Source organism: Rana temporaria, chromosome 4 (assembly GCF_905171775.1).
Source record: "Rana temporaria chromosome 4, aRanTem1.1, whole genome shotgun sequence".
Classification (NCBI taxonomy): domain Eukaryota; kingdom Metazoa; phylum Chordata; class Amphibia; order Anura; family Ranidae; genus Rana; species Rana temporaria.
Genome location: NC_053492.1, coordinates 339,778,495 through 339,790,531, shown reverse-complemented (window position 1 = coordinate 339,790,531; position 12,037 = coordinate 339,778,495). Strand labels below are relative to the sequence as shown.

General features: G+C 46.7%; 1 long non-coding RNA gene across 1 annotated transcript; it reads left to right on the top strand.

Annotated features, from left to right (window-relative positions):
* The first annotated feature begins 11,112 nt into the window (after positions 1 to 11,112).
* On the top strand, positions 11,113 to 11,673 carry LOC120935414. Its single transcript, XR_005748468.1, has 2 exons — positions 11,113 to 11,417; positions 11,534 to 11,673. It is a non-coding gene; the product is annotated as an uncharacterized LOC120935414 (long non-coding RNA).
* Positions 11,674 to 12,037: the final 364 nt, after the last annotated feature.

Sequence of the window (12,037 nt, the reverse complement as noted above, 5' to 3'; positions counted from 1 at the left end):
CGATCCTATGCTGACCTGACCCGCCTGACTAAGATTTTGCTTGAATCCTCAGCACACAAGCTCCACTTCGGACATACCTACTGTCCAGAATGTTACAGGATTTAGAGCATTTTCCATTTTTTTTTGCGATTCCCAGAAAAGGACCAGAGAAATTCTTGTATTCCCAATTTTCGCCGCCGCTAGGGGTCAGCGGCCGGCGGAGACATTGTCTTCACCGGCCGCCATTTTCCTGAAGACCAGCACAAACTAGAGGCCAGGGTTGGCTGCCAATACCTCCCGCCCTGCTGCTGGTCTGTCTGTGTAGTGTGTGGGAAGGGGCGGGGGTGGGTAGTGTCACAGCTGAATTTATATTGGCAGCCACCTAGCGGCTCCGCTTATTTAGTTACACTTGATCGTGTTGTTCATAATGGCAGCGGAGAGAGTCTCTGCATGCTGGGGAATACCTGATGTAAGGGGGCTGCCTGGTGGCAGGCAACATAGCAAGTGACACACTCGGGGTTCCCATTGATTCTGCATTAGGGTGAGTATTTAATTTTATATTACAATGTAATAATTGTAATAATGCACTTCAACCACCCTGACTAGGGTTGAGCGAACCCGAACTGTAAAGTTTGGGTTCGTACCAAATTTTTGGGATTTTTGGTACCCGGACCTGAACCCGAACAATTTGCTGTAAGTTCGGGTCCGGTGTTCGGCAATGTAATGGCACGCTGCAGGGCAGCCAATCACCATTTGTTTTACTTGTGTGACCTAGAAGCCATTACAGCCATGCCTACTAATGGCATGGCTGTGATTGGCCAGTGCAGCATGTGACCCAGCCTCTATATAAGCTAGAGGCACATAGCACAGCTTGTCACTCTGCTTTAGCTAGGGTAGGGAAATGTTGCTGCTCTCGGGGAGAGATTTAGATCAGACTGTCCTGCTTCAGAAACACCAGCACTGCATATGTTACTGAGAGATACTCTGCAAGATAGTTTAAGGCAAGTTTCCTGATTGTGCTTCTAGGGAGAGAAATATATAGGAGTCTGTCCTGCTTCACAAATCAAAGTGCAGCAGAACTGCATATGTTCCTGTGAGATACTCTGCATATTGCACCAGCACTGCATATGTTCCTGTGAGATACTCTGCAGTTTTTCCTCCAGTGTTTGCAGTCTTGCCTGTACGTGCGAGATACACACTTTACATACTGTTTTCTATTGTGCTATTCAAAAAAACAATTTAGGGCAAATCTTTTTTTTGGTGCGTTTCCTGCATATCTGTAGGTGTGAGATAAACACTTTAGCTAGTGTTCTTCTATTGTTCTATTCAAAAAACACCCATTTAGGGCAAGATCCTACATTTGAAAAATATGAGGAGAACGTCAAATAAGGGACATGGCCGCTGTCGTGGTGGTGCTGCTGGTGGAGCTCCTGTTACAGGGAGAGGACGTGGTCGATCTGTGCCAGCTACACGCACAAGTGAAACACCTTTCTCAGGTGCGAGTAGGCGACAGAGCCTGCAGCAGTATTTGGTGGGGCCTAATCCGGCTCTACGAATGTTGAGGCCAGGAGCAGAATAGGCGATAGTAAATTATGTTGCTGACAGTGCCTCCAGTTTCTTCACATTGTCTCCCAACCAGTCTTGTGCTGAAAGATCAGAGTTGGCACCTGCAGCCGATGTCCATCAGTCTTTCACCTCACCCCCTTCCAAATCAGCCAAGCAGTCTGAGCCCCAAATCATGCAGCAGTCTCTTCTGCTTTTTGATGACTCTGTTAGCATGGTTTCCCAGGGCCATCCAACTAGCCCTGCCCCAGAAGTGGAAGAGATTGAGTGCACCGAAGCCCAACCACTTATGTTTCAAAATGAGTACATGGGGGGACCATCACATCACGTCTCGGATGATGAAGAAACACAGTTGCCAACTGTTGCGGCTTTCGCAATTGTGCAGACCGACAAGGAGGGCAGTGGTGAAGACTGGGTGGAAGATGATGTGGTGGACGATGAGGTCCTCGACCCCACATGGAATCAACCTCATGCAGGTGACCCATGTAGTTCGGAGGAAGAGGCGGTGGTCGCACAGAGCCACCAGCACAGCAGAAGAGGGAGCAGGGTGCCAAAGCGGCGCGTCCGTCCCCTAGACAGTACGCCTGCTACTGCCCAATGCAGCAAGGGACCGAGCACACCAAAGCCAGGTCCAAGGAGATCCCGAGCGTGGCAGTTCTTCACACAATGTGCTGATGACAAGACACAAGTGGTTTGCACGCTGTGCAATCAGAGCCTGAAGCGAGGTATAAACGTTCTCAACCTGCATGACCAGGCATCTAAGTGCAAGGCACGAGCTGCAGTGGAGTAGACGCCTCAAAAACCAAGAAAGGTCTTTGGCTCCTCCTGCTTCCTCTTCTGCTTCAGTCTCGGGCCTCTCGGCCTCTTCATCCACCTCTGTAGTGACAGTGCCACCTGCCACCCCTCAATTAGAGGACCGGCAAGCAACACTACCACCTGGGTCACCAAACATCTCCACAATGTCCCATGGAAGCATTCAGCTCTCTATCTCCCAAACACTGGAGCGGAAGAGGAAGTACCCCTCTACCCACCCGCGATCCCTGGCCCTGAATGCCAGCATTTCAAAATTCCTGGCCTTTGAAATGCTGTCATTCCGTCTGGTGGAGATGCAGAGTTTTAAAAGCCTGATGGCATTGGCTGTTCCACAGTACGTCGTGCCTAGCCGCCACTACTTTTCCAGGCGAGCCATCCCTTCGCTGCACAACCAAGTGGGGGACAAAATCAGGTGTGCACTGCGAAACGCCATCTGTGCCAAGGTCCACCTAACTATGGATACGTGGACCAGTAAGCACGGCCAGGGACATTATAGCTCCCCAACAGCGCACTGGGTAAATGCAGTGGCGGCTGGGCCTGAGGCGCATACGCATGTTCTTCCACCACCGAGGATTGTAGGGCGCTTCAGTTTGCCTCCTGTTGCTAACTCCACCTACTCCGCTTCCTCATCCTCTACCGCCTCCTCACCCGGTCAGCGTAATACATTCACCACCAACTTCAGCACAGCCATGGGTAAACGACAGCAGGCAGTTTAAAAACTTTCCTGTTTGGGGGAAAAAACCCACACCGCGCAGAAGTTGTGGAGGGACAAGAAACAACAGACCGATGAGTGGTTGGCGTCAGTGAGCCTCAAGCCGGGCCTGGTGGTGTGCGATAATGGCCGAAATCTCGTAGCAGCTCTGGGCCTAGCCGGTTTGACGCACATCCCTTGCCTGGCGCTTGTGCTGAATTTGGTGGTGCAGAGGTTCCTTAAAACTTACCCAGATATGCCACAGCTGCTGCAGAAAGTCTGGGCTGTCTGTGCGCACTTTCGGTGTTCTCACCCTGCTGCTGCTCGCCTGGCAGCGCTACAGCGTAACTTCGGCCTTCCCACTCACCGCCTCATATGTGACGTGCCCACAATGTGGAACTCCACCTTGCACATGCTGGCCAGACTGTGCGAGCAGCAGCAGGCGATAGTGGAGTTTCAGCTGCAGCACGCACGCGTGAGCCGCTCTGCGGAACAGAACCACTTTACCACCAATAACTGGGCCTCCATGCGAGAGCCTTGTTGCGCTGTTTCGAGTACTCAACCAACATGGCCAGTGCCGATGACGCCGTTCTCAGCGTTACTATCCCAGTTCTATGCCTCCTTGAAAAAACGCTTTGGGCGATGATGGAAGAGGATGTGGCACAGAAGGAGGAGGAATCGGGATCATTTCCAAGGCTTTCAGGGCAGTCATTCACAAGTGGCTCCGAGGGTGGGTTCCTGCACCAACAAAGGCCAGGTACACAATTGTCCAGCAAGGGCACAGTTCTGGAGGATGACGAGGAGGAGGAGCAGGGTGGCATCCAGACTAGCTCATGGCCGGGGGGATACAGAGGACACAGCCGATACACCTCCCACAGAGGACAGCTTTTCGTTGCCTCTGTGCAGCCTGGCACACATGAGCGATTGCATGCTGCAGTGTCTCCACAACGAGCGCTGTGTTTTGCACAGTTTAACAGGTGCTGATTACTGGGTGGATCACTGCTGGATCCCCGTTACAAGTACAATGTACCGTCCTTGCGTGATCGCAAGATGCGTGAGTACAAGTGCACGCTGGTAGACGCGCTGCTGGCGGAATTTCCACCTAACAGCGGGGGCACAGTGGAAGCACAAGGCGAAGGCAGAGGAGGAAGAGGTCGCCACCGCAGCCGGGGCACCGCCAGCACCTCAGAAGGCAGGGTTAGCATGGCCGAAATGTGGAAAAGCTTTGTCAGCACGCCACAACAAACAGCACCACCAGCTGAAATGGAACGTTTTAGCAGGAGGCAGCATTTCACCAACATGGTGGAGCAGTATCTGTGCACACACCTACACGTACTGAATGACGGGTCTGCCCCCCTAAACTTCTGGGTATCTAAATTGGGCACATGGCCTGAGATTGCCCCTTACGCCTTGGAGGTGCTGGCCTGCCCTGCATCCAGTGTATAATCTGAATGTGTATTTAGCACGGCAGGGGGCGTTATAACAGACAAGCGCAGCCGCCTGTCCAGAGCCAATGTGGACAAACTCACGTTCATTAAAATGAACCAGGCATGGATCCCACAGGACTTGTCCGTACCTTGTGCAGAATAGACACGTATACCGGCCTTACCCAGCCATTTTTGTATTTCTGATTTTTCTAGGGTTGCCACCTCATCCCTTTAAAACCGAAAACATTAATTACACAGGTTCTCTGGCTGATTAAGGTGCTAATTAAACTCACTTGGTGCCTTATCGACATTAAATTAGCCCCAGAACCTGTGAAATTACTATGTGTTCGGGTTTAAAGGGATGAGGTGGCAACCCTAGATCTTTTTCACTCTTTTGGGGTATACCCCAATTTAAAAAATAAATAAATTAAAAACAAAAAGCTGTGTTGGCTACCTCGTCCACCTACACCGCCACATCCACCGCCACCTCCATATGGACCTCATCCTCCTAGGTCAAGATTATTATGTTTTTTTTTTTTGTGTTATTTTAAGTTATTTTCCAGTCCACATTTATTTGCAGAGTACTTTCCATGCTCTTACTGACATTTTGCTGCCATTTGCAGCCCTCTAGCTCTTTCCATTAGTTTTTTAGTCCCCATTCACATCTAGGCGTTTTGTCGCCTGTAGTGCGACGCCGCTGCCGCCAGAGGGATGAAAAGACATTGCCCTCTATGGAGATGGTTCACATCTCCACGCCGAACGCCTGCCGCATGTCGCCTGCCGCCTGCAAAAAGGTCCTGGACCTTTTTTTCAGGCGGCCTTCGGGAACCATCTCCATAGAGGGGCACATCTAGGCGGACAATCGCAGCGTTTTGTCGCGGTACAAAACGCCGCTATTTGCCACCGCAATTCGCGGGACAAAACGCCGCAAATTTTGTCTGCCTAGATGTGAATGGAGCCTTAGAGACATTTTAGTAGTCAAAAGTCTGGGTCCCCATTGACTTCAATGGGGTTCGAGTTCAAGTTCGGGTCCCGAACCCGGACTTTTTTCCGAAGTTCGGCCGAACCCGAACATCCAGGTGTCCGCTCAACTCTAATCCTGACACCATGGTGCAGAGATGATCGAAGCGCTAACACCAGGTGTTTGGAGTATCTTTATCTGCTGATTGTTACATTTTCGGAAATACATATTTCTATTGTGGTGTAGGATCTGGGCCTGTTGTCCCTCCATTTCTTTATTTCGCTCTCTTTCTCTCTTTATTTCGCTCTCTTTCTCTCTTTATTTCGCTTTCTTTATTTCGCTCTCTTTCTTTCTTTATTTATTTCGCTCTCTTTCTTTCGCTCTCTTTCTTTCTTTATTTCGCGCTCTTTCTTTCTTTATTTCGTGCTCTTTCTTTATTTCTCCCCTCCATCCCTTGTTCATCTCAAATGCTAACCACACACCCCTTTGAGTCACGCCCATTTAAGCCACGCCCAATACTAAGTGTAAGCCATGCCCATTTTTGCCGTGGCGCACTTCGCTTTTTTTCTATTACATGTATGTATAGATGGATGTATACATCCCTTGTTATAGGAATACAAGTGACATTTATTTATTTTTTAAAAACAGTGTAAAAAATAAAAGGTAAAATAAATGTTTTTTTTTAAAAACGTGCCCTGTCCCACCGAACTCGCATGCAGAAGTATACGTGAGCAGCGCCCATATATGAAAACGGTGTTAAAACAACACGTGTGAGGTATCGCCGCGAGCGGTAGAGCTAGAGCAATAATTCTAGCCCTAGACCTCCTCTGTAGCCCAAAACATGCAACCTGTTTTTTTAAACGTCGCCTATGGAGATTTTTAAGGGTAAAAGTTTGTCGCCAAACCACGAGTGGGCGCAATTTTGAAGCATGACGTGTTGGGTATCAACTTACTCAACATAACTTTATCTTTTAAAACATAAAAAAAATTGGGCTAACTTTACTCGTCTTATTTAACCACTTGCTTACTGGGCACATAAACCCCCTTCGTGCCCAGGCGAAATTTCAGCTTCCAGCACTGCGTCGCTTTAACTGAAATTTGCGCGGTCGTGCAACGTGGCTCCCAAACAAAATTGACATCCTTTTTCCCCACAAATAGAGCTTTATTTTGGTGGTATTTGATCACCTCTGCGGTTTTTATTTTTTGCACTATATATTTTAAACAAAAAAAGAGTGACAATTTAAAAAAAATATATATTTTTTTTACTTGTTGCTATAATAAATATCCCATTTTTTTTTTTTTTTTATATATATTTTTTCTCAGTTAAGGCCGATATGTATTTTTCTACGTATTTTTGTAAAAAAAAAAAAAAAATCGCAATAAGCGACTGGTTTGCGCAAAAGTTATAGCGCAAAATAGGGGACAGAATTATGATTTTTTTTATTGATTTTTTTTACTAGTAATGGCGGCGATCTGCGATTTTTATTGGGACTGCGATATTGCGGCGGACATATCGGACACTTGACACAAATTTGGGACCATTTACATTTATACAGCAATCAGTGCTATAAAAATGCACTAATTACTGTATAAATGTGACTGGCAGGGAAGGGGTTAACACTAGGGGGTGAGGAAGGGGTTAAATGTATTCCCTGGGTGTGTTCTGTGTGGGGGGAGGGGGCTGACTGGGGAAGGTAACCGATGCTGTGTCCCTATGTACAAGCGACACAGATCGGTCTCCTCTCCTCTGACAGCAGAGCTCCACGTCCCTGCTGTCACTGGCTGTGTCACCGCCGATCGCGTGTACCCGGCGGACATCGCGGCCACCAGGTACACGCATCGGCTCTTCAGCGATGCGCCGGGACAGTGTTTACCCGCTGCGCGCCACCCAGTGGCGCGCACGGGTAATGCTTTTAAAAAGACGTCCACCCGGCACTTGAGAGCCGCGCTGTTGACGTCTTTTGTCAATAGCGCGGGTCTGAAGTGGTTAATTCAAAACAGTGTATTTCTTAAAAAAAAAGTTTGCTTGAAAGACCGCTGCGCAAATATACGGTGTGACAAAGTATTGCGACGGCCATTTTATTCTCTAGGGTGTTAGAATTTTTTTATATAATGTTTGGGGGTTCTAAGTAATTTTCTAACAAAAAAAAAGAGTTTTTAACTTGTAAACAACAATTGTCAGAAAGAGGCTCGGTCCTTAAAGCGGGGGTTCACCCAAATTTTAATTTTATTTTTTAACATCACATCCAGCATACTAAGGACATTTACTGTATGCAGGTAATTTTTTTTTCCTCCGTACATACCGTTATATTGTCATTTTGTCCAGGGCTTCCGGGTTCTGATGACTGCGGGACTGGGCGTTCCTATCCTTGAATGAGGTTGGGGTAGTAGGTGGTGGCGCCTCCTGTTACATAAAAGTGAAAAAATAAATATATTTGGATGTATATAAAAAATATGTAAAATGACAAAAACCAATGCTTAACCAATATATAGCTGTGATATAGTCCGCTAGTAATAATTAGCGTGATTTAAACGTTATATTAGAAATGTGCAAAATCCATGTTATGACAAAAATTATTAGGACAAAAAACATATATTATAAAAAATAAAAATAAATATGAAATATGGAATCATCTGCTGCTCGACCGGTTTCGTCTAATGACATCATCTGGAGCGTGATCCTTGGATTACATGATTGACGGCTTGTTAAAAACAGCTCCCCTGTCGCACAACGCGCGTCACCAGATTTCCGGAAAAAGCCGAGCTGCGAGTCGGCACTATACGGCGCCTGCGCCCGCCGTGTAGAGCCGACTGCGCAGGCGCCGTATAGTGCCGGCTCGCAGCTCGGCTATTTCCAGAAATCTGGTGACGCGCATTGTGCGACAGGGGAACTGTTTCACAAGCCGTCAATCATGTAATCCAAGGATAGGAACACCCAGTCCCTAGAACCCTGAGGCCCCATACACACGATAGAATCTATCCGCAGATAAATCCCATCGAATGGGTTTCAGCGGATAGATTCTATGGTGTGTACACTCCGGCGGATATTTATCCGCGGATATTTCCGAATTCCAGCAGATAAATATTTGTCGACATGCACCGAATATCTATCTGCTGGAATCGGATCCCACGGATGGATCCGCTCGTCTGTACAGACTCACCGGATCCATCCGTCCAAAGGGATTCCCCGCACGCGTCGTAATGATTTGACGCATGCGTGGAATTCCTTATATGACAGCGTCGCGCCCGTCGCCGCGTCATAATCGCGGCGACGGCGCGACACGTCATCGCCAGAGGATTTCGGCGCGGATTTCAATGCGATGGTGTGTACACGCCATCGCATAGAAATCTGCTGAAATCCTCGAGAGGATTTATCCGCGGATACGGTCCGCTGGACCGTATCCGCGGATAAATCCTCTCGTGTGTATGGGGCCTGAGGCAGGGATAGGAACGCCTAGTCCCGCAGTCATCAGATCCCAGAAGCCCTGGACAAAAATCAGAATATAACGGTATGTAAGGAGAAAAAAAAAAAAAAAAGTAGAGCTGCATACAGTAAATGTCCTTAGTATGCTGGCTCTAATGTTAAAAATGTGTTTTTAGGGCGAACCCCCGCTTTAACCACTTACCGCCTGCAGAATGACGGCCGGGAAGTGGTTCTGTTATCCTGACTGGGCGTCATATGACGTCCAGCAGGATAACATGCCGGTGCGCGCCTGTAGGGGCGCGCAGCGTGTCAGTCTGACACCCCGCATCTACGATCGTGATAAGAAGCCTCTGTCAGAGGCTTCTTACCACGTGATCAGCTGTGACCAATCACAGCTGATCATCGCGTGAACCAGGAAGTGCCGGTAAACGTCATTCCTCGGTTGGCACTGACAGGGAGAGCCGAAATTGATAGTTCTTGTCAGAGGGAGGGGGTCTGTGCTGATAATCCGCACATTGATTATCAGCACAGCCCCCTCAGATGTGCAAATCGGCTACCAATCAGTGCCCCAATAAAAAAAAAGTGCCCACCTCAGTGCCCAGCAGTAACACCTGTCATTAACACATCACTGTTGCCCAATATATATTGGTGCTAGTTTGTTTAGAAAAAAATAAAAACCCCAGAGATGATCAAATACCACCAAAAGAAAGCTATTTGTGGGAAGAAAATTATAAAAAATTTGTTTGGGTACCGTGTCATTCAAAGTGTGACAGCGCTGAAAGCTGAAAATTGTCCTGGGCAGGAAGGGGCGAAAGTTCCTGATATTGAAGTGGTGCGGGGAACAGCTGTGAACACTGATCTCTTTGTATAGATTTTTAGCTTACAGACACTTCCCCTTCTCTCCCTCCTGTGGCTGTCAGCTAAAAACCTATTCCCGGCTGCACCAAATATTTCCCGCTGTTCCCTGTGTGCTGCTCCTCTGATCCCCTGTCTGTCTCCACCCCCCTCTGTCCTGCTCCTCTGCCCCCTCAGCCGGCTTCACTTGTCTCCTGCCAGCTGAGGGGGATCTGTCAGGATGGAGAGCGGAGGAAGGGGCTGGGTAAATATGTCATTTACTGACCTCTTCCTTGTCTGAATTGGACACAGTGAGTGAGGTCGCTCCTGTGTCCTGTGATAACCAAGCAGAGTAAACTTGCTTTAGTTTTATGAATGGACAGGAGCCTCTGTCTCCTCTCCATGTTCAGTGCTGAGAAAGGAACTGGGGAAACTGTGTCCTCAGTCTTTTCTCTGTCTCAAAGGGGAGATGTCAGGGGTCTGTAAAAAAAAAAAATCAGTTTACAAAACGGATTACATATTTTTAAAATGACTAACTAGGGCTTTTTTCAGGATAGGGCACAGACCCCTTTTACACCGTTAGCGGTGTTTGTTGTAGAGGTGCTTTAGCGCTGTTTAAGCGGTGCTTTTTGGCCACTAACAGGGCACTTTTAACCCCCACTAGCGCCCAAAGAAGGGGTTAACGCCCGTGTTATGGCGCTTTGAATGCGCGGCTCATTTAGATGCTGCTTGCAGGACATGCCACAACACTAACCCCTCACAGATACTCTTGTTGGGCACAGAAATGGGCCCTGCTGTGAAATATTATATCAAAAATTGTAATTACATATCCCTGTTAAACAGGAGCAGAAGAATTGGGCCTTGGGTGGTGGTGCCACAACACTGTAACCCCTCACAGTTACTCTTGTTGGACACAGGAAAGGGCCCTGCTGTGAAATATTATATAAAAAATAGCAATTGCATGTCCCTGTTAAACAGGGACAGAAAAATTGTCCTTGGGTGGTGGTGATGATGCCCTAAACCAAAAATATTGTTGGAAGCTAGCATCATCAAGATTGAGGAGGAATAAGATGGTCAGCATAGACAGTCTTCAAGGGATCCCAGATCCATAGCAAATTCAATCAGTTACATCAGCATCTGGTGCTTGATGGATGCTGATCCAAGACTGATTCATTTTTATGAATGTTAGCCCATCAACGAAGTCTGTGGGTGCACTCTTTTTGGGTGCACTATTTTGCCGCGTACACACGATCGGAATTTCTGACAACAAAACCGTGGGTTTTTTGACTACGGAATGTTGGCTCAAACTTGTGTTGCATACACGCGGTCACACATGTTGTCGGAAAAATTGGCATGTATTTTGGTCTCTTAAATACATTTTTCCATAAAAATTATTATAGTAGTTACACTCAATAAGATTGTTTATATCTCACTTTTTTTTTCATTTGTTTTCTCTATATATACCAACTGGACAGTAATATTTAATTTCATTCAAAACAATACTATCGCACACAGGATGAAGAAGTTATAAGTGAAAAGAAGCACTATGGGGATTCCAAACACGTCTGCCCAGTCGCAATAAAGGACAACTTTATTCTACAGCCAGGACTCCAGGATAATGCAGCTTTATACAGAGAGAAGACATACTACTGCTCAAGCCCTGAAGCAAGAAATACATTTCTACAGAATCCTGAGAATTATGTTGTCCATAAAGAACCATTACAAGTAATGCAATTTTTATATCAAGCTTAGACCCCAATAGTACTTATGAATACATTTGAACTTGTAATACCTTTTTGATTTTATTGTGGCATTGTACAAGTTTCTCACTGCTTTTTCAGGCACCACCCTTAAGAGTCCTCTTGATTGGAACAGGTGGCACTGGGAAAACAGCTAATGCAAGATGGTTAGCCAACAAGCTAGGTATGTTCCACATCCAGTTTCAAGAACGCCTGCAAGAGATCATGCTGTCGAAGCTGGAGAAAAAAGTTGGACCTCACCATGAAGAAGAGTAGATTTGAGGAAGAAATGACTGATGAAGCTATGTTGCTTTTGTTAGAAAATGGAAACGCAGAGGAAAGTAAAAAGGAGGAATCAAAGGATTCAAAGGTATTTGCACCTGAACCTGTTAACACAGAAAGCAATGAAATATGGATTGTGAGAGCTGCTTCGTTGTTATATTGCTTCAAGTGTATGTAAAGCCAAAACTTTTTTTCATCTTTAAATAAAAGGTTTATTTGTAAACTTTTTTTTTTTAAGGAACTTTGGAAGATTTAGAACCTTTTGCCTGTTTTTTTGTTAATGCCAACTCCGGATATTGACCTCACTATTAATCCTGGTGATCA